The sequence below is a fragment of the Arachis hypogaea genome, chromosome 9 (genome assembly GCF_003086295.3).
Source record: "Arachis hypogaea cultivar Tifrunner chromosome 9, arahy.Tifrunner.gnm2.J5K5, whole genome shotgun sequence".
Taxonomy (NCBI): Eukaryota; Viridiplantae; Streptophyta; class Magnoliopsida; order Fabales; family Fabaceae; genus Arachis; species Arachis hypogaea.
The window spans coordinates 57,695,232-57,720,969 of record NC_092044.1 but is presented as its reverse complement, the minus strand read 5'-3'; the positions used below and the strand labels follow the sequence as shown (position 1 = coordinate 57,720,969).

At 40.2% G+C, this 25,738-nt stretch overlaps 1 non-coding gene across 1 annotated transcript; it reads right to left on the bottom strand.

Moving 5' to 3' along the window:
- Nucleotides 1-4,527: 4,527 nt before the first annotated feature.
- On the bottom strand, nucleotides 4,528-4,635 carry LOC112713685 (small nucleolar RNA R71). Its single transcript, XR_003158656.1, has one exon. It is a non-coding gene; the product is annotated as a small nucleolar RNA R71 (small nucleolar RNA).
- Between the last annotated feature and the right edge of the window lie 21,103 nt (nucleotides 4,636-25,738).

Here is a 25,738-nt window from a genome sequence, read left to right as displayed (position 1 = left end):
GCAGCACCATCATACAGAAGAAGCTACTTCAATAGCTAAAAGACGCAGATAGTTTTTAAATTCCCTGCATCATAGGGGACATCACTATTGAGAAAGCTTTGTGTGATTTAGGGGCTAGCATAAATCTTATGTCCCTAACCATGATGAGAAGGATGAAGATTGAGGAAGCCAAGCCAATAAGAATGGCATTCTAATTGGCTGACAGAACATTTAAGTTTCCACATGGGGTGGTGGATGACTTTCTAGTGAAAGTGGGAGAATTCATCTTCCCTGCTGATTTCGTTGTGCTGGACATGGAAGAAGAGGCCAACACGTCAATCATCCTAGGAAGACCATTTCTAGCAACTGCTGGAGCCATCATTGATGTGCAGAAAGGGGAACTAGTCTTGAGATTGCATGAAGAGAAAATGGTCTTCAACGTCTTTAAAGCAATGAGTTACCCCAAAGAATCCATAGGAGAATGCATGTTGGTAGACACCACAGAACATATAGTTCAAGAAGTCATGGAAGAAGAACAATGTGGAGGAAGCATTGAGCTGGAATAAGCACCAGATGGAGAATTATCACAAGCAACCATGAGGAACTCAATCATGCCAACTACCACAGACAACAAAGATGCAGAGTCACTAAAACTAGAGCTGAAAGCCTTACCATCCAGCTTGAAATATGCATATCTGGGTGCTAATAACACTTACCCAGTAATCATAAATTCAAGTCTGAGTAAGGAACAAGAAGAGGAACTTATCCAAGTGCTGAGACAACACAAGGATGCCATAGGCTGGACACTTGCACATTTAAAGAGGATCAGTCCTTCAATGTGTATTGATGAGCGGATAATTTATACGCTTTTTGGCATTATTTTTAGTATGTTTTTAGTATGTTTTAGTTAGTTTTATTACATTTTTATCAGTTTTTATTTAAAATTTGCTTTTCTGGACTTTACTATGAGTTTGTGTATTTTTCTGTGATTTCAGGTATTTTCTGGCTGAAATTGAGGGACCTGAGCAAAAATCTGATTCAGAGGCTGAAAAGGACTGCTGATGCTGTTGGATTCTGACCTCCCTGCACTTGAAGTGGATTTTCTGGAGCTACAGAAGCCCAATTGGTGCGCTCGCAATTGCGTTGGAAAGTAGACATCCTGGGCTTTCCAGCAATGTATAATAGTTTATACTTTTTCTGATATTTGATGGCCCAAACAGGCGTTCCATGTCAGCTCAAGAATTCTGGTGTAAAACGCCGGAACTGGCACAAGGATGGGAGTTAAACGCCCAAACTGGCACAAAAGCTAGCGTTTAACTCCAAGAAAAGTCTCTACACATGAAAGCTTCAATGCTCAGCCCAAGCACACACCCAGTGGGCCCGGAAGTGGATTTTTATGTCATTTACTCATCTTTGTAAACCCTAAGCTACTAGTTCTCTACAAATAGGACCTTTTGCTCTTGTATTTAGGGAGATCTTTCGATCATGTTTTTATGATTGAACCCTCTTTGGGAGGCTGGCCATTCGGCCATGCCTAGACCTTGTTCTTATGTATTTTCAATGGTGGAGTTTCTACACACCATAGATTAAGGTGTGGAGCTCTGCTGTACCTCGAGTATTAATGCAATTACTATTGTTCTTCTATTCAATTCAGCTTATTCTTGTTCTAAGATATTCATTCGTACCCAAGAACATGATGAATGTGATGATTATGTGATGCTCATCATCATTCTCACTTATGAATGCGTGCCTGACAACCACTTCTGTTCTACAAGCAAACAAGGCTTGAATGTTTATCTCTTGGATTCCTCAATCAGAATCTTCGTGGTATAAGCTAGAATTCATGGCGGCATTCAAGTGAATCCGGAAGGTCTAAACCTTGTCTGTGGTATTCTGAGTAGGATTCAAGGATGGAATGACTGTGACGAGCTTCAAACTCCTGAAGGCTGGGCGTTAGTGAAAGACGCAAAAGAATCACTGGATTATATTCCAACCTGATTGAGAACCGACAGATGATTAGCCGTGCTGTGACAGAGCGCGTTGAACATTTTCACTGAGAGGACGAGATTGTAGCCACTGACAACGGTGATGCCCAACATACAGCTTGCCATGGAAAGGAGTAAGAAGGATTGGATGAAGATAGTAGGAAAGCAGAGAGACGGAAGGGACAAAGCATCTCCATACGCTTATCTGAAATTCTCACCAATGAATTGCATAAGTATCTCTATCTTTATTTTATGCTTTATTCATAAATCATCTATAACCATTTGATTCTGCCTGACTGAGATTTACAAGATGACCATAGCTTGCTTCATACCAACAATCTCCATGGGATCGACCCTTACTCGCGTAAGGTTTATTACTTGGACGACCTAGTGCACTTGCTGGTTAGTTGTGCAAAGTTGTGATAAAGAGTTGAGATTGCAATTGAGCGTACCATGTTGATGGCGCCATTGATGATCACAATTTTGTACACCAAGTTTTTGGCGTCGTTGCCGGGGATTGTTTGAGTTTGGACAACTGACGGTTCATCTTGTTGCTTAGATTAGGTATTTTTCTTCAGAATTTTTAAGAATGAATTCTAGAGTTTCAAGGTGATGTTCTTATTATCACCAAAGCTGATTGATTTTCATCAATTTAGCTCTTGAATGTAATGTCCTGCTGAAGCTTGGCTAGCCATGTCCAATCTTTTTAGACTGAAGCTTTAGACTAACATTGCATGATTCCTGGAATTCTTATTAAAAATTTTGAATCTCTTTATTTTCTTTTCCATATAATTTTCAAAAAATCCAAAAAAATTACAAAGTCATCAAAATCAAAAATATTTTATGTTTCTTGTTTGAGTCTAGTGTCTCATTTTAAGTTTGGTGTCAATTGCATGTTTCTGTTCTTCTTGCATTTTTCATGTGCCTTCATTGATCTTCAAGTTGTTCTTGATGATTTACTTGCTTTGATCTTTAAATTCTCTTGTTTTATGTGTTTTGTTGTTTCTCATATGCATTCTCAATTTGTTAGTGTCAGTAGTATACAAACTTCTAAGTTTGGTGTCTTGCATGCATTGTTTATTTGATTTTAGTTGCATTTTGATTTTTCTTCATCATTAAAAATCTAAAAAATTTTTAATTTGTGTCTTTTCAAGTCAATAATACAGAGAATTGAAGATTCAGAACATACAGCAGAGGAATTACACAGAAAAAGCTGGGCGTTCAAAACGCCCGGTGAAGAAGGAAAACTAGCGTTTAAACGCCAGCCAGGGCACCTGGCTGGGCGTTTAACACCCAAAAGGGTAGCATTTTGGGCGTTAAACGCCAGAATGGTATCCATTCTGGCGTTTAACGCCGGGATGGCACAAGAGGGAAGATTTTGTTTTTAATTCAAATTTTTTTTTCAAGTTTCCAAAATTTTTCAAAATCAAATCTTTTTCAAATCATATCTTTTCAAAATCAATTTCTTTCCATTTTCCAAAAATACTTGCTAACAATTAATGATTTGATTCAACATTTCAAGTATGTTGCCTTTTCTGTTGAGAAATGTTTAATGTCTGAATCATATCTTTTAAATTTCTTGTTAGCCAAGTCATTAATTTTAAAAATCAAATCTTTTTAAATTATTTTTCAATCATATCTTTTCAATCATATCTTTTTAAAACCATAACTTTTCAATCATATCGTTTTGATTTCTACTTTCAAAAATCTTTTTCAAAAATCACTTTATTTCTTTCTCAATCTTAGTTTTCGAAAATCATCAATCAAATTTTCAAAATTTCTTTTAATTATTTTAAAATCCTTTACTTTAATTTCAAAAAAATTTCTTCCCCTCTTCTCACATCCTTCTATTTATGGACTAACACTCCTCCACTATCAACAATTCGAACTCCATCTCTCTTGATAAGTTCGAATTCTTCTTCTACCTCCTCCTTCTATTCTTCTTTTCCTCTGACATCTCAAGGAATCTCTATACTGTGACATAGAGGATTCCATATTTTCTTGTTCTCTTCTCTTTCATATGAGCAGGAGCAAAGACAAAAGCATTCTTATTGAGGCTGACCCTGAACCTGAAAGCACCTTAAAGCGGAAGCTAAGAGAAGCTAGAGCACTACTTTCTGTAAAGGACCTAACAGAAATCTTCAAACTAGAAGAAGACATGGCAGCCGAAAACAACAACAATGCCAACAATGCAAGGAAGGTGCTGGGTGACTTTACTGCACCCACTCCCGACTTCTATGGGAGAAGCATCTCTATCCCTGCCATTGGAGCAAACAACTTTGAGCTTAAGCCTTAATTAGTTTCTCTAATGCAACAGAATTGCAAGTTTCATGGACTTCCACTGGAAGATCCTCATCAGTTTTTAGCTTAATTCTTGCAAATCTGTGACACTGTCAAGACCAATGGGGTTGACCCTGAGGTCTACAAACTTATGCTATTCCCTTTTGCTGTAAGAGACAGAGCTAGGATATGGTTGGACTCAGAACCTAAAGAAAGCCTGAACTCTTGGGAAAAGCCAGTCAATGCCTTCTTGGCAAAGTTCTTTCCACATCAAAAATTGAGTAAGCTTAGAGTGGAAGTCCAAACCTTCAGACAGAAGGAAGGTGAATCCCTCTATGAAGCTTAGGAAAGATACAAATAATTGATCAGAAAGTGTCCTTCTGACATGCTTTCTGGGTGGAGCATCATAGGTATCTTCTATGATGGTCTGTCTGAACTGTCCGAGATGTCATTGGATAGCTCTGCTGGAGGATCTCTTCATCTGAAGAAGACGCCTGCAGAAGCTCAATACCTCATTGAAATGGTTGCTAATAACCAATTCAGGTACATTTTTGAAAGGAATCCTGTGAACAATGGGACGAATCAGAAGAAAGGAGTTCTTGAGATTGATACTCTGAATGCCATATTGGCTCAGAACAAAATATTGACTCAGCAAGTCAATATGATTTCTCAAAGTCTGTCTGGAATGCAAGCTGCACCAGGCAGTACTAAGGACGCTTCATTTGAAGAAGAAGCTTATGATCCTGAGAATCCATCAATGGAAGAGGTGAATTACATGGGAGAACCCTATGGAAACACCTATAATCCTTCATGGAGAAATCATCCAAATCTCTCATGGAAGGATCAACAGAGACCTCAACAAGGTTTCAGCAACAATAATGGTGGAAGAAACAGGTTTAGCAATAGCAAGCCTTTTCCACCATCTTCTCAGCAACAGACAGAGAATTCTAAGCAGAGCCACTCTGACTTAGCAACCATGGTCTCTGATCTAATCAAAACCACTCAAAGTTTCATGACTGAAACAAGGTCCTCCATTAGAAACTTGGAGGCACAAGTGGGTCAGCTGAGTAAGAAAGTTACTGAACTCCCTCCTAGTACTCTTCCAAGCAATACAGAAGAGAATCCAAAAGGAGAGTGTAAGGCCATCAACATGGCCGAATTTGGAGAGGAGGAAGAGGCAGTGACCGCCACTGAGGAAGACCTCAATGGACGTCCACTGGCCTCCAATGAGTTCCCTAATGAGGAACCATGGGAATCTGAGGCTCACACTGAGACCATAGAGATTCCATTGGATTTACTTCTGCCATTCATGAGCTCTGATGAGTATTCTTCCTCTGAAGAGGATGAAGATGTCACTGAAGAGCAAGTTGCTAAGTACTTTGGAGCAATCATGAAGCTAAATGACAAGTTATTTGCTAATGAGACTTGGGAGGAAGAACCTCCTTTGCTCACCAAAGAACTGTATGACTTGACTAGGCAGAGATTACCTCAAAAGAGATAGGACCCTGGGAAGTTCTCAATCCCTTTTACATTAGGCACCATGACCTTCGAGAAGGCTTTGTGTGACCTAGGGTCAAGCATTCTGTAATGGAGAAGCTAGAGATCTTTGAAGTGCAAGCTGCAAGAATCTCACTAGAGATGGCAGACAATTCAAGAAAACAAGCTTATGGACTTGTAGAGGATGTTTTGGTAAAAGTTGAAGACCATTACATCCCTGCTGATTTCATAGTCCTAGAGACTGGGAAGTGCATGGATGAATCCATCATTCTTAGCAGACCCTTCCTAGCCACAGCAAAGGCTGTGATTGATGTTGACAGAGGAGAATTGATCATTCAAGTGAATGAAGAATCCTTTGTGTTTAAGGCTCAAGGATATCCCTCTGTAACCATGGAGAGGAAGCATGAAGAGCTTCCCTCAAAACAGAGTCAAACAGAGTCCCCACAGTCAAACTCTAAATTTGGTGTTGAGAGGCCACAACCAACTTCTAAGTTTGGTGTTGAACCCCCACATTCAAACTCTAAGTTTGGTGTTGGGAGGTTCCAACATTGCTCTGACTATCTGTGAGGCTCCATGAGAGCCCACTGTCAAGCTATTGACATTAAAGAAGCGCTTGTTGGGAGGCAACCCAATGTTATATTTATCTATTTTCCTTTGTTATTTTATGTTTTTTTATAGGTTGATGATCATGGGAAGTCACAAAAATCAATTGAAAAAGCAAAAACAAAATGAAAAATAGAAAAAAATAGCACACCCTGGAAGAAAACTTGCTGGCGTTTAAACGCCAATGAAGACAGCAAATGGGCGTTTAACGCCCAGTCTGGCACCATTCTGGGCGTTTAACGCCAGAAAGGGGTACCAGACTGGCGTTAAACGCCAGGAAGGGGCAAGAAGCTGGCGTTAAGCGCCAGAAATGGGCACTAGCCCGGTGTTTAACGCCAGAATTGGCAGAAGGAGCATTTTTGCTCGCCACTTGGTGCAGGGATGAATTTTCCTTGACACCTCAGGATCTGTGGACCTCACAGGATCCCCACCTACCCCACCACTGTCTCTCTTCTTCACTCATTCACCAATCACCTTAACACGTCTTCCCCAGAAACCCCTCACCTATCAAATCCCACTATTCTCTTCACCACTCACATCCATCCTTCATAAAACCCACCTACCTCACCATTCAAATTCAAACCACTTTCCCTCCCAAACCCACCCGTAATGGCCGAACCATACACCCCCTTTCCACTCCTATATAAACCCATCTTCACTCCTTCATTTTCACACAACCTAAACACTATTTCTCCCCCTTGGCCGAATCACAAAGCCACATCCATCTCCTCTATTTCTTCTTCTTCTACTCTCTTCTTCCTTTTTTTGCTCGAGGATGAGCAACCCTTATAAGTTTGGTGTGGTAAAAGCATTGCTTTTTGTTTTTCCATAACCATTTATGGCATCTAAGGCCGGAGAAACCTCTAGAAAGAGGAAAGGGAAGGCAAAAGCTTCCACCTCCGAGTCATGGAAGATGGAGAGATTCATCTCAAGGGTGTATCAAGACCACTTCTATGAAGTTGTGGCCATGAAGAAGGTGATCCCCGAGGTCCCTTTCAAACTCAAAAAGAGTGAATATCTGGAGATCCGACATGAGATCCAAAGAAGAGGTTGGGAAGTTCTTACCAACCCCATTCAACAAGTCGGGATCTTAATGGTTCAAGAGTTCTATGCCAATGCATGGATCACCAAGAACCATGATCAAAGTGTGAACCCGGACCCAAAGAATTGGCTTACAATGGTTCGGGGGAAATGCTTAGCTTTTAGTCCGGAAAATGTAAGGTTGGCATTCAACTTGCCCATGATGCAAGGAGATGAACACCCTTACACTAGAAGGGTCAACTTTGATCAAAGTTTGGACCAAGTCCTCATAGACATTTGTGAAGAGGGCGCTCAATGGAAGAGAGATTCAAGAGGGAAGCCAGTTCAACTGAGAAGGTATGACCTCGAGCCCGTGGCTAGAGGATGGTTGGAGTTTATCCAATGCTCAATCATTCCCACTAGCAACTGGTCTGAAGTTACGATAGACTGGGCTATCATGATTCATAGCATCATGATTGGAGAGGAAGTAGAAGTTCATGAGGTTATATCCCAAGAACTTCATAAGGTGGCGGACAAGTCCTCTACCATGGCAAGGTTAGCCTTCCCTCATCTCATTTGTCACCTCTGTTATTCAGTCGGAATTGACATAGAAGAAGACACCCTCATTGATGAGGACAAGCCCATCACTAAGAAAAGGATGGAGCAAACAAGAGATCCCACTCATCGTGAAATCCTTGAGATGCCTCAAGGGATGCACTTTCCTCCACAAAACTATTGGGAGTAAATCAACACCTCCCTAGGAGAATTGAGTTCCAATATGGGACAACTAAGGCTGGAGCACCAAGAACATTCCATTCTCCTCCATGAAATTAGAGAAGATCAAAGAATCATGAGAGAGGAGCAACAAAGGCAAGGAAGAGACATTGAGGAGCTCAAGCACTCCATAAGATCTTCAAGAGGAAGAACAAGCCGCCATCACTAAGGTGGACCCGTTCTTTAACTTCCTTGTTCTTTATTTTCCTATTTTTTGAATTTTCATGCTTATGTTCATCTATGTTTGTGTCTTATGATCATTAGTGTCTTAGTGTCTATGCCTTAAAGTTATGAATGTCCTATGAATCCATCACCTTTCTTGAATGAAAAATGTTCTTAATTGAAAAAGAGAAGAATTGCATGAATTTTGAATTTTATAACAGATTAATTATTTTGATGTGGTGGTAATACTTTGACTTCTAAATGTATGCTTAAACAGTGCATATGTCTTTTGAATTTGTTGTTCATGAATTTTGGCTCTTGAAAGAATGATGAAGAAGGAGACATGTTACTGAGGATCTGAAAAATCATAAAAATGATTCTTGAAGCAAGAAAAAGCAGTGAATACAAAAAAAAATAATAAAGTCATGATCCAAGGCAAAAAGAGTGTGCTTAATAACCCTGGACACCTCTAATTGGGGACTCTAGCAAAGCTTAGTCACAATATGAAAAGGTTCACCCAGTTATGTGTCTGTGGCATGTATGTATCCGGTGGTAATAATGGAAGACAGAGTGCTTTGGGCCAAGGCCAAGACTCATAAAGTAGCTGTGTTCAAGAATCATCATACTTAACTAGGAGAGTCAATAACACTATCTGGATTCTGAGTTCCTATAGAAGCCAATCATTCTGAATTTCAAAGGATAGAGTGAGATGCCAAAACTGTTCAGAGGCAAAAAGCTAAAAGCCCCGCTCATCTAATTAATACTGATCTTCATAGATGTTTTTGGAATTCATTGCATATTCTCTTCTTTTTATCTTATTTGATTTTCAGTTGCTTGGGGACAAGCAACAATTTAAGTTTGGTGTTGTGATGAGCGGATAATTTATACGCTTTTTGGCATTGTTTTTAGTATGTTTTTAGTATGTTTTAGTTAGTTTTTATTACATTTTTATTAGTTTTTATTTAATATTCACTTTTCTGGACTTTAATATGAGTTTGTGTGTTTTTCTGTGATTTCAGGTATTTTCTGGCTAAAAATTGAGGGACCTGAGCAAAAATCTGATTCAGAGGCTGAAAAGGACTGCAGATGCTGTTGGATTCTGACCTCCCTGCACTCAAAGTGGATTTTCTGGAGCTACAGAAAACCAATTGCCGTGCTCTCAATTGCGTTGAAAATTAGACATCCTGGGCTTTCCAGAAATGTATAATAGTCCATACTTTGTCCGAGATTTGATGGCCCAAATAGGCGTTCCAAGTCAGCTCAAGAATTCTGGCGTAAAACGCCGAAACTGGCACAAGGATGGGAGTTAAACGCCCAAACTGGCACAAAAACTGGCGTTTAACTCCAATAAAAGTCTATACCCATGAAAGCTTCAATGCTCAGCCCAAGCACACACCAAGTGGGCCCGGAAGTGGATTTTTATGTCATTTACTCATCTTTGTAAACCCTAAGCTACTAGTTCTCTACAAATAGGACATTTTGCTGTTGTATTTAGGGAGATCTTTCGATCATGTTTTTATGATTGAACCCTCTTTGGGAGGCTGGCCATTCGGCCATGCCTAGACCTTGTTCTTATGTATTTTCAACGGTGGAGTTTCTACACACCATAGATTAAGGTGTGGAGCTCTGCTGTACCTCGAGTATTAATGCAATTACAATTGTTCTTCTATTCAATTCAGCTTATTCTTGTTCTAAGATATTCATTCGTACCCAAGAACATGATGAATGTATTGATTATGTGACGCTCATCATCATTCTCACTTATGAACACGTGCCTGACAACCACTTCCGTTCTACAAGCAAACAAGGCTTGAATGTTTATCTCTTGGATTCCTTAATCAGAATCTTCGTGGTATAAGCTAGAATTGATGACGGTATTCAAGAGAATCCGGAAGGTCTAAACCTTGTCTGTGGTATTCTGAGTAGGATTCAAGGATTGAATTACTGTGACGAGCTTTAAACTCCTGAAGGCTGGGCGTTAGTGACAGACGCAAAAGAATCAATGGATTCTATTCCAACCTGATTGAGAACCGACAGATGATTAGCCATGCTGTGACAGAGCGCGTTGAACATTTTGCGTAAGAAGGAGTAAGATGGATTGGATGAAGACAGTAGGAAAGCAGAGAGACAGAATGGACAAAGCATCTCCATACGCTTATCTGAAATTCTCACCAATGAATTGCATAAGTATCTCTATCTTTATTTTATGCTTTATTCATAAATCATCTATAACCATTTGAATCTGCCTGACTGAGATTTACAAGATGACCATAGCTTGCTTCATACCAAAAATCTCCGTGGGATCGACCCTTACTCACGTAATGTTTATTACTTGGACGACCCGGTGCACTTGCTGGTTAGTTGTGCGAAGTTGTGATAAAGAGTTGAGATTGCAATTGAGCGTACCATGTTGATGGCACCATTGATGATCACAATTTCGTGCACCATGTATGCTTAAGATCTTACATGAAGAGGATGCCAAACCCTCAAGACAACAACAAAGGAGGCTGAACCCAACTATGACTGAAGTGGTTCAGAAAGAAATCCTGAAATTGTGGCAAGCAGGGGTGATCTACTACATCTCAGGCAGCCCTTATGTAAGCCCAGTTCAAGTAGTCCCTAAGAAGGGAGCAATCCCTATTGTGGCAAATGAAAAGAATGAATTGATTCCCACAAGGACAGTGACTGGATGGCGTATGTGCATTGACTACCGAAAACTTAATGAAGCCACCCGGAAGGATCACTTTCCCCTACCCTTCATGGACCAGATGCTAGAGAGATTGGCAGGACATAAGTATTATTGTTTCCTGGATGGATATTCGGGCTATAATCAAATTGTTGTAGACCTCAAGGATCAGGAAAAACTTCATTTACATGTCCATATGGTGTTTTTGCTTATAGGAGGATGCCATTTGGATAATGCAATGCACCTGCAACATTCCAAAGGTGCATGCTCTCCATTTTTTTAGATATGATTGAGAAGTTCATAGAAGTATTTATGGATGAATTCTCTGTGTTCGGGAACTCATACTCTGATTGCCTATACCATCTCGCTCTTGTGCTAAAAAGGTGTCAAGAAACCAACCTGGTTTTACACTGGGAGAAGTGCCATTTTATGGTGACTGAAGGGGTGGTTCTTGGTCACAAAATTTCAAAAGATGGCATAGAAGTAGACAAGGCAAAAGTGGAAGTAATTGAAAAATTACCTCCACCTTGCAATGTCAAAGCAATCAAAAGTTTTTTGGGACACGCTGGGTTCTATAGAAGGTTTATTAAAGATTTTTCAAAGATTGCAAAACCCCTTAGCAACCTACTTGTCTCAAATACTCCTTTTATTTTTGATAGAGAGTGCATGGTATCCTTTGATGAACTCAAAAAGAAACTCTCCTCTGCACCTATTATAGCACCACCAAGCTGGGATCTTCCCTTTGAACTAATGTGTGATGCATCTGATTTTGCTGTTGGTGCTGTTCTAGGATAGAGGAAAGATAAGCTAGTACATGTCATTTACTATGCTGGCAAGGTCCTTAATGAGAATCAAAGGAACTATAGCACCACGGAGAAAGAACTTTTAGCTGTAGTTTTTGCTTTTGATAAATTTAGATCATATCTCATTGGCTCAAAAGTAATTGTGTTCACTGATCATGCAGCACTCAAATACTTGCTTACCAAACAAGAATCTAAACCCAGACTAATAAGGTGGATCCTACTGCTCCAAGAATTTGATATTGAGATTAAAGATAGGAGTAGAGCAGAGAACAAGGTAGCTGACCACCTCTCAAGGATCCTACAAGAAGAAGAAATACAGCAAGTAGCAGTAAATAAAAGCTTTCCTAATGAGCAATTGATAATGATTCGAGTAGCCTCTTGGTTTGCAGACATAGCTAACTTCAAGGCTATTGGGGAGCTACCAACTAACATCAATAAGCACATGAAGAGGAAGCTAATCAAGGATTCCAAACACTACATCTGGGATGACCCCTATTTGTTCAAAAAGTGTATTGATGGTGGGATAAGAAGGTGTATATCCCATGAAAAAGGGCAGGAAGTGTTATGGCAATGCCATGGGTCAGCATATGGTGGTCACTTTAGTGGAGAAAGGATAGCAGCAAAAGTGCTTCAATGTGAATTTTACTGGCCATCAGTGTTTAAGGATGCCAAGGAAATGGTGCCAAGGTTTGATGAATGTCAAAGAGCTGGTAATCTAACTAACAGGAATGAGATGCCACAGCAATACACACTAGAGCTGGAGCTATTTAATGTATGGGGAATAGATTTCATGGGACCCTTCCTAACCTCCTACTCAAATAGCTACATATTAGTGGCTGTTGATTATGTTTCAAGATGGGTAGAAGCCATCGCCACTACAACAAATGACAACAAGGTTGTGATAAGCTTCTTGAGAAGGAACATCTTCAGCAGATTTAGATTTCCCAGAGCACTCATTAGTGATGGAGGGACACAGTTTTGCAATAAACAACTGGAAGCACTCCTTCTCAGATATGGAGTAAAGCATAAAGTGGCAACTCCATACCACCCACAGACCAACTGTCAAGCCGAGATCTCCAACAGAGAGCTAAAATGAATCCTTGAAAAAACTGTTGGAAGCTCAGTAAAGGACTGGTCTAAGAAGCTAGACGATGCTCTATGGGCCTACAGGACAGCCTTCAAGACCCCCATTGGGATGTCACCATACCAACTAGTATTTGGCAAGGCTTGCCACTTGCTAGTTGAACTGGAGCATAGAGCCTTATGGGCTCTAAAACTACTAAATTTTGATGAGCAAGCTGCTGGAGAAAAGAGATTAATGCAACTTAATGAGCTGGAAGAGTTTAGAAATCAAGCATATGAGAATGCAAAAATCTACAAAGAGAGCACAAAAAGGTGGCATGACCAAAAGATAGCAAGAAGGGAGTTCACAGAAGGACAGATGGTGTTACGCTACAACTCAAGACTCAAGTTCTTCCCTGGAAAACTTAAGTCTCGATGGTCAGGACCTTTCACCATACTCAAAGTGTTTCCCTATGGTCATGTGGAGCTCATGGAGGACTAGACTCAGAGAACTTTTTTTGTCAATGGTCATAGACTCAAACACTACATGGGAGGCTCCTTGGAGGAGTAGAGAGTGAGCTACAAGCTCAACTAAAGATGAAGGAATGTCAAGCTAATGACAATAAAGAAGCGCTAGTTGGGAGGCACCCCAACACTATATCCTTTTTGATTTAATTTCTTTTCTTAGAAGTAGTGTAAATTCTGTGCTTTAGATAGTTTAATTTACAGTAATTAGGATTAGTTTACAATTGTAGATTAGGAAGTTTGATATTAGCTTTGACAATTAGATTTTCTCTACACTCTCTTATTTCTTTCTATTTGGGAGTTGCAACTTGATGAATGCATAACTAATGATGAGTGAATGGGCTGAGAACTAGCTAAAGTGCTAAGTTTGGTGTGGCCTCTCACCCACTTAATCTAGGCTTACAAACAATTAACAGTTGATTTTGAAGAGTAAGCCCAAAGATTAAGTTTGGGGTGGCCACCACCAATGATCACATAGCAGCCCATGTCACCCAATTTGAAAGCACTTAATGCTTTGGGTAAGAACATGAACGTGATTTAATGAGTTCAGAGGAGTTGGAATCAAAAGAAAATGAAAAGCTTGATGTTATTCCACTCTTATGAACACATTAAATACACAATGATGAAACCAATTTATTAAGATGCCAAAGAATTAAGTTTGGTGTCCCAAGGGACACCCATCAGTTGCAATCCAATTTATTCTTGATGAGAAGGAATGTGAAGGGGTTCTTTTGTCATTACTAATGGGTTTAGTTTCAATTTCAGGAGAAAAGATGGGGCCCACATCATAAACAACTCACAAAATAAGGAAGTCAAAGTGTACTTGCACTTTGGAACTTGACACACGCAGAAGACACTGTGAGAAAAGAGTTAGCGCCTCTTCCCACGCTAGGCGCCACTTCCCAAAGTGGGAAAACATTTAACCCTTTTTATTTCCCACCCTTCGAACCACACCATCCACCCATTATAAAAGGTCCACCCCCATCTCCTCTCCCACTTCAACATTTCCCACACCCTCACTATCACTTCTCTTCTCATCTTCTACTATCTCTCATCCCTTACTTTGTTTTTTTTCTTGATTGGGACAATCAAGTCCTAAGTTTGGTGTTGGAGTAAAACCTTATTTTGCCTTCTTTTTCTTTCAACCCCCCTTTTTTTACAACCTCAAGCACACTCTTCCAACCTAATGGCACCACCGAAAAGCTCAGCCTCAAAGAAAAGAAAAACCAAGGAACCAACCTCTGGATCCTCAAGCTCTTTTAATGACTACAAGTTCCTCTCCACATTCAACCAAAACCAATTCTATGGTTGGGTGAGTGCGAGGGAAATCATTCCAGAAGTTGGGTTTCAACTAGGGAGGAATGAGTATATTGAAATCAACATTGAGATCAAACAGAGGGGTTAGTCACTTCTATGCAACCCACCTAAGAAAGTGGTAGAGAGCTTGGTGAGGGAATTCTATGCCAACGCAGTGCCTCATCTAGGGCAACAATATGGCTACATTAGCTATGTAAGGGGGAAGTCCATCGACTACAGCCCCTCTAGCATAGAAAGAATGCTAATGGTGAAGAGGACAAGCTCCACTCGGAGCTATGAAGAGAGAATGAAGCAGCAAGACCCTGAGTTTGAGGAGATTCTGAGTAAAATCTGTGTGATGAATGTGCGTTGGATAAATGACAAGGATGGGATACCCAACCAATTGAGGAGAAGAGATTTGAGCCCCCAAGCTAGAGGGTGGCTAGAGTTTGTGAGGAGGTCCCTAATCCCCACATCCAACACTTCAAAGGTGACCAAGAAGAGGGCTGTGCTCATCTACAGTATCATGAAAGGAGAAAACATCAATGTGGGGGAGATGATCGCCAACAACATCAATAAAGTACTGAAAAGCACCAATGACAACACAAGGTTGGCATTCCCCAGCATTATACAGAGGCTATGTGATGAGGCTGGAGTTGAAAAGATCATTGATGGAGTGCTTGTGAAGCAAGACAAGTTCATAACTGCCAAAAAGATGGCCAAAGTGGTGGCTGTCCACCCACTCAACAGGGTTAGAGAACGAAGGGCACATGCTCATGAACCACAACAATAACAAGAAAAGGAAGAGGAAGAAGAGCAACCTCACTTCCTGGCACTTCAACCACCACCACAATACCAATATCAACAATTTCAAGAGGGATTCAACTGGGAGCAATTGCAAGGAGATGTACACCAAATGAAGGGAGACCTACACCACTTGAGGGAGGATGTCAATCAATTCAATGAGACTCAGCAACAACAATGGAGCCAAGTCAACCAGAACATTCAGCAACTCCAAGGGAGCTTTGAGGACCTCAAGGAGTAGCAAGATCAGATTAACTGGAGAGAGATGCAAGGCAGCCTAGGAATGATTTTGGAATGACAACTATAATAAATGGGGAGCCTTGCTGAATTCAGACACCTTTATAAAGTAAAGAATGTTGCCAGAGGGGAATATGATGGCTATGTGATGAGCGGATATTTTATACGCTTTTTGGGGTAATTTCATGTAGATTTTAGCATGTTTTAATTAGTTTTTAGTAGAATAATATTATTTTTTAGGCAAAAATCATATTTCTGGACTTTGCTATGAGTTTGTGTATTTTTCTGTGATTTCAGGTATTTTCTGGCTGAAATTGAGGGTGCTGAGCAAAAATCTGAGTTAGGCTGAAAAAGGACTGCTGATGCTGTTGGATCCTGACCTCCCTGCACTCGAAATGGATTTTCTGGAGCTACAGGAGTCCAATTGGCGCGCTCTCAACAGCGTTGGAAAGTAGACATCCAGGGCTTTCCAGCAATATATAATAGTCCATACTTTGCGCGAAGATAGACGACGTAACTTGGCGTTGAACGCCAAGTACATGCTGCTGTCTGGAGTTAAACGCCAGAAAAACGTCATGATCCGGAGTTGAACGCCCAAAACACGTTATAACTTGGAGTTCAACTCCAAGAAAGGCCTCAACTCGTGGATAGCTCTAGTCCCAGCCCCAGCACACACCAAGTGGGCCCCAGAAGTGGATTTCTGCACCAATTATCTTAGTTTACTCATTTTCTGTAAACCTAGGTTACTAGTTTACTATTTAAACAACTTTTAGAGACTTATCTTGTACCTTATGACATTTTCAGATCTGAATTACATACTTTTTGACGGCATGAGTCTCTAAACTCCATTGTTGGGGGTGAGGAGCTCTGCAGCATCTCGATGATTTAATACAATTCCTTTATTTTCCATTCAAACACGCTTGTTCTTATCTAAGATGTTCATTCACGCTTAATTATGGAGAGGGTGATGATCCGTGACACTCATCACCTTCCTCAATCCAGGAAGGTGTGCCTGACAACCACCTCCGTTCTACATTAGATTGAATGAGTATCTCTTAGATTCACTACTCAGAATCTTCGTGGTATAAGCCGGATTGATGGCGGCATTCATGAGAATCCGGAAGGTCTAAACCTTGTCTGTGGTATTCCGAGTAGGATTTTGGGATTGAATGGCTGTGACGAGCTTCAAACTCCTGAAGGCTGGGCGTTAGTGACAGACGCAAAAGAATCAAGGGATTCTATTCCAACCTGATTGAGAACCGACAGATGATTAGCCGTGCTGTGACAGAGCATAGGAACGTTTTCACTGAGAGGATGGGAAGTAGCCATTGACAACGGTGACACCCTACATAGAGCTTGCCATGGAAGGAACCATGCGTGTGGGAAGAAAACTTCAAGGAAAAGTAGAAAATCAAAGGACAAAGCATCTCCAAGACTCTGACATATTTCTCATTACTGCACACTAAGTAACGATTTGATTCTCTCTTATTTTTCTTACAATTTTAAATACTTTGACTTCTTACAATTAAATCCAAATACCCTTATTGGCCTCCTGACTAAGATTAATAAAATAAACATTGATTGCTTCAAACCAATAATCTCCGTGGGATCGACCCTTACTCACGTAAGGTATTACTTGGACGACCCAGTGCACTTGCTGGTTAGTTGTGCGAATTACAAATTCGTGCACCACTATGCATAAACAAAGTTGAGCTACCTATGCAATGCAGTGGCTAACATGAACCCCAATTACCCACTTATATGCAGAAATTGGAGGAACTCAGCTCAAGGCAAGAAGAAATAGCATACCAACACAAGAAGAATGTGAAATCCTACATGAGAAGGTTAGGATTTTGGAAGCCCAAGCCCAAGGATAAAGGGAAAGGGCCAATGAACTAAAGATAAAGCTGCTCAAGGTTGTTGAGTCCCATGGTTGACACTTTCTAATTTTTGAATTCTATTTAAGTCTTTGCTTTATTTACTTCTTGAATAACCATGCTAGGATAGTTTATGTTTTATGCTTAGTCTCAATTCCTGTTTGAAGTCTTTATGGTTTTTTTACAAGAAATAAAATGTCATGTATTTCAAGTCTTCATTTCAACTTAAATAAAAAGTAGAGCTTGTTTCCATAAGAGTTACTGTGAGTTGTGCAAAAACAATAAGAGAGACCAAGGCCAAGAGGGATCATCAAACAAACTAAGAAGCAAGAGACTAAGTGTAGAACTTTGGATGAACTAAAAAGAAAATGAGTCATGGAGAGCAACTAGTCCTAGAAGGTATAACAAAGGAAGACTAAGGGGTGTTCCTTGAATATCCATAGAACCAAGAGGTAGTAAGCAATAAAGACCCAAGGCTCTGAGCATCTACTACTCGAATAGGAAAAGAAACATTAAAAAGCTCAAAAGAGGGAATTAATGATCCTAGTAGATGCTTGTGGTGAAGATGTGTCAAGAAGAGACCTGGGCAAGTAAATTCTTAGGGGTGTCTCAACACCTAGTACCCTAAAACCAACTGGTTTGGGAGTGATAATTGAAATCCTAATTAAAGGGTTGTCTTGAGACAAAACACTTAGAGTCGTGGTCAAGAAAGTAAAACAATCCTTACTACTTCAAGGTGACAATCAATAGAAAGGACCCCTGAAGCCTATGCCTGAAGGAACCCTCAAGGATCCAAGAGCTTTCCATGACAATTAAAACATTCATACATATGTTGGACACTTAGTTTTACTCTTAGTTGTATTGCAATCATTCGAAGCCAAGGCCTCAAGATATAAAGGTTTACTCACATTGATTTGCTTGGGACAAGCAAAGCTTAAGTTTGGTGTTGTGATGACTTGCATCATCTACCCTTCTTTCTTGCATAAAGAAGACCATAAAAGAGCATAAATCTCATTTGATCAGTACAATTCTTGCATTATTTGATGAATATTATGGTACACTACTTTGAGATGAGTTGTGCTGAATTTCAGGTGAAAAAGGCATCAAAAATGGGAAGAAGACAAACAAGAAGCTGGGCGTGTGAAACTGGCGTGCCACTTGGGAGCAAATGCCACAAAAATACATTGGCGTGGCACGCAAGGAGCTAGGCGTGGCACGCCAATACTAAAGTCTAGAGAAGAAGTCCAAGCACAAATGTATGGGCGTGGCACGCCAAGGACTGGGCGTGGCACGCTAGTAGAAAATTCCAGAGAGTGAAATGGAGGACACAAAAGGGGGGTGGCACGCCAGGTTGGGCGTGGCACGCCTGATCCATCAACTACTATGGGTGTGCCACTTGAGCAAAGGGGCGTGGCACATCAACTCACCATCTCAAGAAGAACCTCCACTATGGCGTGCCACTTGGTGTCGAAGGCGTCGCATGCCAGCTCCAAGAAGTCACTTGGGCCTGCCACTTGAGAACCCAAGCATGGCACACCAAGCTTGAAGAGTGCACAAATACATGGGTGTGCCACTTGAGCAACATGGCGTGGCACGCTGGTACAATGATTCACAAAAGGGGCTGAAGGCAATTGAAGACTGGGCGTGCCACTTGAAGTCGAAGGCATGGCACGCCAACCTCTCAACCTCACTCGGGCGTGCCACTTGAGCAATAAGGCGTGGCACGCCAATGCACAAAGATAACAAAAACAAGGACTGGGTGTGCCACTTGGTGTCGAAGGCGTGGCACGCCAACCCGAGCATGTCACTATGGCGTGCAACTTGAAGTCCGATGCGTGGCACGCCAACTACTGGAACAAGACAAGATCATGGGCATGGCACGCCAACCTTCAGGCGTGGCACACTGGTATAAGTTTCCAGAAAGGGTGAAGGAGGCCAATTACATGGGGCGTGCCACTTGGTATCAAAGGCGTGGCACGCCACTCACTATTCTTCACTTAGGCATGCCACTTGAGCAACCAGGTGTGGCACGCTAGTGTCATTTAGAGGGCAAAGAAGCATTGAGGTGTTGGTGCACGAAATTGTGATCATCAATGGTGCCATCAACATGGTACGCTCAATTACAATCTCAACTCTTTATCACAACTTCGCACAACTAACCAGCAAGTGCACTGGGTCGTCCAAGTAATAAACCTTACGCGAGTAAGGGTCGATCCCACGGAGATTGTTGGTATGAAGCAAGCTATGGTCATCTTGTAAATCTCAGTCAAGCGGATTCAAATGGTTATGGATGATTAATGATTAAAAGATGAATAAAACATAAAATAAAGATAGAGATACTTATGTAATTCATTGGTGAGAATTTCAGATAAGCGTATGGAGATGCTTTGTCCCTTCCGTCTCTCTGCTTTCCTACTATCTTCATCCAATCCTTCTTACTCCTTTCCATGGCAAGCTGTATGTTGGGCATCACCGTTGTCAATGGCTACAGTCCCGTCCTCTCAGTGAAAATGTTCAACGCACTCTGTCACAGCACGGCTATTCATCTGTCGGTTCTAGATCATGTCAGAATAGAATCCAGTGATTTTTTTGCGTCTGTCACTAACGCCCCACAATCGCGAGTTTGAAGCTCGTCACAGTCATTCAATCCGTGAATCCTACTCAGAATACCACAGACAAGGTTTAGACCTTCTGGATTCTCAAGAATGGCCGCCAATGGATTTTAGCTTATACCACGAAGATTCTGATTAAGGAATCCAAGAGATATCCACTCAATCTAAGATAGAACGGAGGTGGTTGTCAGGCACACGTTCATAGGTGAGAATGATGATGAGTGTCATGGATCATCACATTCATCAAGTTGAGGAACATGTGATATCTTAGAACAAGAATAAGCTGATTTGAATAGAAAAACAATAGTAATTGCATTAATACTCGAGGTACAGTAGAGCTCCACACCTTAATCTATGGTATGTAGAAACTCTACCGTTGAAAATACATAAGAACAAGGTCTAGGCATGGCCGAATGGCCAGCCTCCCAAAGAGGGTTCAATCATAAAAACATGATCAAAAGATGATCCAAAGATTGAAAGATACCCTAAATACAATAGCAAAAGGTCCTATTTATAGAGAACTAGTAGCCTAGGGTTTACAGACATGAGTAAATGACGTAAAAATCCACTTCCGGGCCCACTTGGTGTGTACTTGGGCTGAGCATTGAAGCTTCCATGTGTAGAGACTTTTCTTGGAGTTAAACGCCAGCTTTTGTGCCATTTTGGGCGTTTAACTCGCACTTTTGTGCCAGTTCCGGCGTTTGACGCCGGGAATTCTGAAGCTGACTTGGAATGCCTGTTTGGGCCATCAAATCTCCGGCAAAGTATGAACTATTATATATTACTGGAAAGCCCTGGATGTCTACTTTCCAACGCAATTGAGAGCACACTAATTGGGTGCAGCGAGGTCAGAATCCAACAGCATCTGCAGCCCTTTTCAGCCTCTGAATTAGCTTTTTGCTCAGGTCCCTCAATTTCAGCCAGAAAATACCTGAAATCACAGAAAAACACACAAACTCACAGTAAAGTCCAGAAAAGTGAATTTTAAATAAAAACTAATAAAAATATAATAAAAACTAACTAAAACATACTAAAAGCATACTAAAAATAATGCCAAAAGGCGTATAAATTATCCGCTCATCAGGCGTGCCACTTGAGTTCATGGCGTGGCACGCCAAACAGAGGAACCACTCACTCACAAAGGGGCGTGGCACGCCAGACCCTAGGTGTGCCACGCTAGTACAACTTTCCAGAGGAGTTTAGCCAAGCACACAACAAGGGCGTGGCACGCCAGACCCTGGGCGTGCCACGCTAGTTCAAGTTTCCAGAGGCAAAGGAAAGTGGAAAAAGCAAAGGGCGTGCCACTTGAGCTCGAAGGCATGGCACGCCAACACAAGAACTTCACTATGGCGTGCCACTTGAGTTCGAAGGCGTGGCACCCCAAGGTTGACAAAGGGACGAGCGTGGCACGCCAAGCTAGTTTGAAGGGCACGTGACACGCTGGTAAGGCGCCAGCCACACGCCAGCTGGGAAGTCACGCTTATTGAGTTTTCTTTTCCCTCCAAAATGTAATTTTCCCTTTTCACTTTTGTAATTCTTTTATTTTACTAGGAGTAGTATAAATACCCCAAAAGAGTACTGAAGAAAGTGTTAAGCAGTTAGTTTTAGATCCACTTTTACACTTCACTTTTGAGTACTTTTTGATCTATGAATAGCTAATTTCCCACTCATTGAGAGAGGGAGCTCTGTTGTACTTGATGCATTGATAATAGTGAAATTTTTCTTCTCTTCATCTTCGCTTTGATTTGCTAGAAGGAATTTCGTTCTTAATGCTTAGTGTTCAATTATCTTGGGAAAGAGATTAAATAAAATTGGGTTTCATGGGAACCTTGGATAAGGAAACATGAAACCATGCCTGAAATCCCTTCTCACATTTGAGTAGATTCTGGGTTTTGGTGATGGGATATATGACATGTAATCCCCCCTCCACCTGGACCTATGAGGGTGTGTGGTATAATCAGGGACCAAGCATATCTCTCTTCATGAGCAATTAGACCAAGGAATTGGCTATTGATCAAGATCTAAGAGATTGAGTCACCAATGGATTGGTGCTCAGTCAATCATGATTGCCAAGAGGTCAATGAGTTGCATGATTGAAGAAGATATAAGCTAGATTTGATCCAAAGAGACAACATCTCCCAATCTCAATGAACTTCCCCATTCTTATCTATCCATTTCTTTACTGCTTAATTTTTACATTCAGCAATTCCCCACTCCCATTTACATTCAAGTTATTTATGATTCAGCACTTTATATTCTGCAATTTCCATTTCTGCACTTTATTGCTTTTCTTTATATTCTAGTCATTTACATTTATGTCATTTACAATTATGCACATCACAATCTTATTGATCCACTTGACTAATTCATTAATCAATTAAAACTGCTTGAATTTGCCAATCTTTGTGGATACGATCCCACTCCTAGTGGGTTATTACTTGGCGATAATTTTGGTGCGCTTGCCAAAATAACTAATTCACTAATTTTTGAAATGAGTAGTGAATTCTGGTCATCACTATATCTAACTAAAAGTCTATACTCTAGTAAAGGTTGAATCACCGATTGTTGTGAACTACTTGTGATGTATGTATGTGTGGTTTTTTATAACTATTTTATCTATTATTATTTGTGAATTAATTATGAATGATTCTATTTATTAATCCAAACGTTTTCAAAAAAAAAAGTACCTCGAAAAATAACTACGCTTTTAACAACGAATCAGGCTCATATAATAAATAATGGATAATAATTAGGAAGACAAGTTGGTAGCACTCAGTTTCTAGTACGATCATGACATACCAGAGATTGGGTCATTACATCATTTTACTATGCTTTCCTTTTATGGCTCCTAAGTGTTTGACATAATGCTTCGAAGGAAGCTAGAGTAGAATTTTCTCCTCTTGGCATAGATTGAGTAATTGGAGACTCTTGAGTTGTCAAATCTTTTGTTGATTGATAATTAGAAGCTTTTAGTTGATTTGAGTTCCACTAAAGCTAGTCTTTTGACGTAAGCGAAAATCGGCAGATTAAGAATTAATTAGAAAAATGGCGTTGCGAGTACAGTTCTTAACCGGCAAAAATCCACTTGTCAATTTAGAAAAGAGTTGTCACAAATTTTAGAAATAAAATACTGGGAGTATGAGTCCCAGGTCGTCTCCCAACGAGTTGCATGAAGATGTGCTATTTTATCAATCAGAGGTTTTCTAAATGGGTTTTGAGTTTGATGAACAGAAAATTAAATTAGAGAATTTATATGATTTAAATAAAATCTTGACCGGGAGAAGATTAATTGGAAGTTCTATCCTTGTTGGAATTTTGTCAAGATCAATTAATAATTAGTCATTGTTTTCATTTAGTTAACCCTTAACGAATGAAGGAAAGTCAAATTAAAAATCAACTTTTATTCACAAGTCTTAATCCTCTCCTTTGGGAAGGATTAGAGTTAGTGACTAACAAGCCAACCAACAATGAACCAATTACAGTTGAACTCTTGAGTATTCTAACTCAAGGTTCTCCTTTTAATCAACTCCTAATCAAGTTGGGGTACTACTCCATCATCATAAATGTAGACTTCACAAAATCAATGGGGGAGATAAGAAGATACATAATAAACAATAATGAAAGAGCTTAATTAAAAGTAAAAATAGTTTTGTATTAATAAACTATGAAAATAATCCAATATCAACTCTGGACAAATTAAGAATATAGAAAAGTAAATGAAAAGTAAATAACAAACTATAATGACCAGTTCCGGAGGTAGACTCTTCTCAAAAGCTAAAGCCAAAAATCTTCAAATCCTAATTTGTGAATGTCAAAAAGAGAAACCTAGGGGAGGAGTAAATCAGATCTAAAAACTCAAAATTGTGCGGAATGAATTGTTCCCTTTGTCTCTGCATATTCCCTGGCTCTAATCTGTGTTTTTGGGCCAAAAATTGGGTTGAAATACGGCCCAGAATCTATGCCAGCGACTTCTGTAATTCTGCAGATCACGCACATCACGCGGCCACGTCGTCCACGCGTTCGCGTCACTCAGTGTTTTTCGTACCACGCGCGCGCGTCATCAACGCAATCGCGTCGTTCGTGCAGCTTCCAATTCGCGCGGTCGCGTCAGGCACGCGAACGCGTCACTGTGATTTCTTCCATTTCACGCGGTCACATGAGCCATGCGCCTGCGTGACTTCTCGCTGGTCATTTCCTCAATTCCTTGTGTTTCTTCCACTTTTGCACGCTTCCTCTTCATCTTACGCCATTCCTGCCCTATGAAGCCTGAAACACATAACACACAGATCACGGCATCGAATGGTATGAAGGAAAATAAAAATATACAACTAAAAGGTCTTTAGGAAGCAAGTTTTTAATCATAGAATATTTTTAGGAAGGAATTGTAAATACATGAAAATCATATGAATAAGTAGGCGAATACTTGACAAAACCACATAATTAAACACAATACGAATAATAAAATAGCGGTTTATCAACCTCCCCCCACTTAAACATTGGCATGTCCTCATGCTAAGTTGAAGGAGATAAATATGAATGAATAGGGACATGTAAGACTCATGCAATGCAATGCAACCTATATACATATGAATAAAACTATATGATTTTGTCTATATGATTAAAAATAGATAAGTTCTCTAAGACAAAACATGGGGCAGATTTCACTAATTCAAAACATATAGTAAAAGCAGGTAAATTTGTAAGAAGATAGCTCGTGAAAGTAGGGAACACAGGATCGAGCACTGAACCCTTACTGTTGGTGCGTGTGCACTCTTATCATTTCTAGCATATGGGGTAATCACTCTATCCTTCTCTAATCATTCTTTCAAGAATTTTGTTTTTCACCTAATCAATCAACAATTTTAAAGTGCCAATGCAAACATCATGAGGTCTTTTCACGGTTGTAATGGGGCTAAAGTAAGGTGAGGGTACACATATGGCTAAATGAGCTTATACATTGAATCTTTAATTAACCTAAGCTCCCACCTAACATACATGTACTTTATATAATTTCAACATTCATCTTAGCTACCCAAAATCCTCTTTTCACATTCCATACTCATGCATCAACCTTTTTTTAATTTTTAACACACGTGCATTGATTATTAAACTCTGACTTATCATTGGGGTGATTTTGTCCCCTTATTCACTAAAATAAAGAATTTTTTTTATGTAGCTTATCAATGCACATAGATTTGTAATCTTTCTTTTATGGTTTCTGATGAGCGGATATTTTATACGCTTTTTGGGAGTAATTTCATATAGTTTTTAGTATCTTTTAGTTAGTTTTTAGTAGATTTTTATTAGTTTTTAGGTAAAAATCATATTTCTTGACTTTACTAGGAGTTTGTGTGTTTTTCTATGATTTCAGGTATTTTCTGGCTGAAATTGAGGGAGCTGAGTTAAAATATGATTCAGGCTGAAAAAGGACTGCTGATGCTGTTGGATTCTGACCTCTCTGTACTCGGAATGGATTTTTTGGAGCAACAGGAGTCCAATTGGCGCGCTCTCAGTTGGGTTGGAAAGTAGACATCCA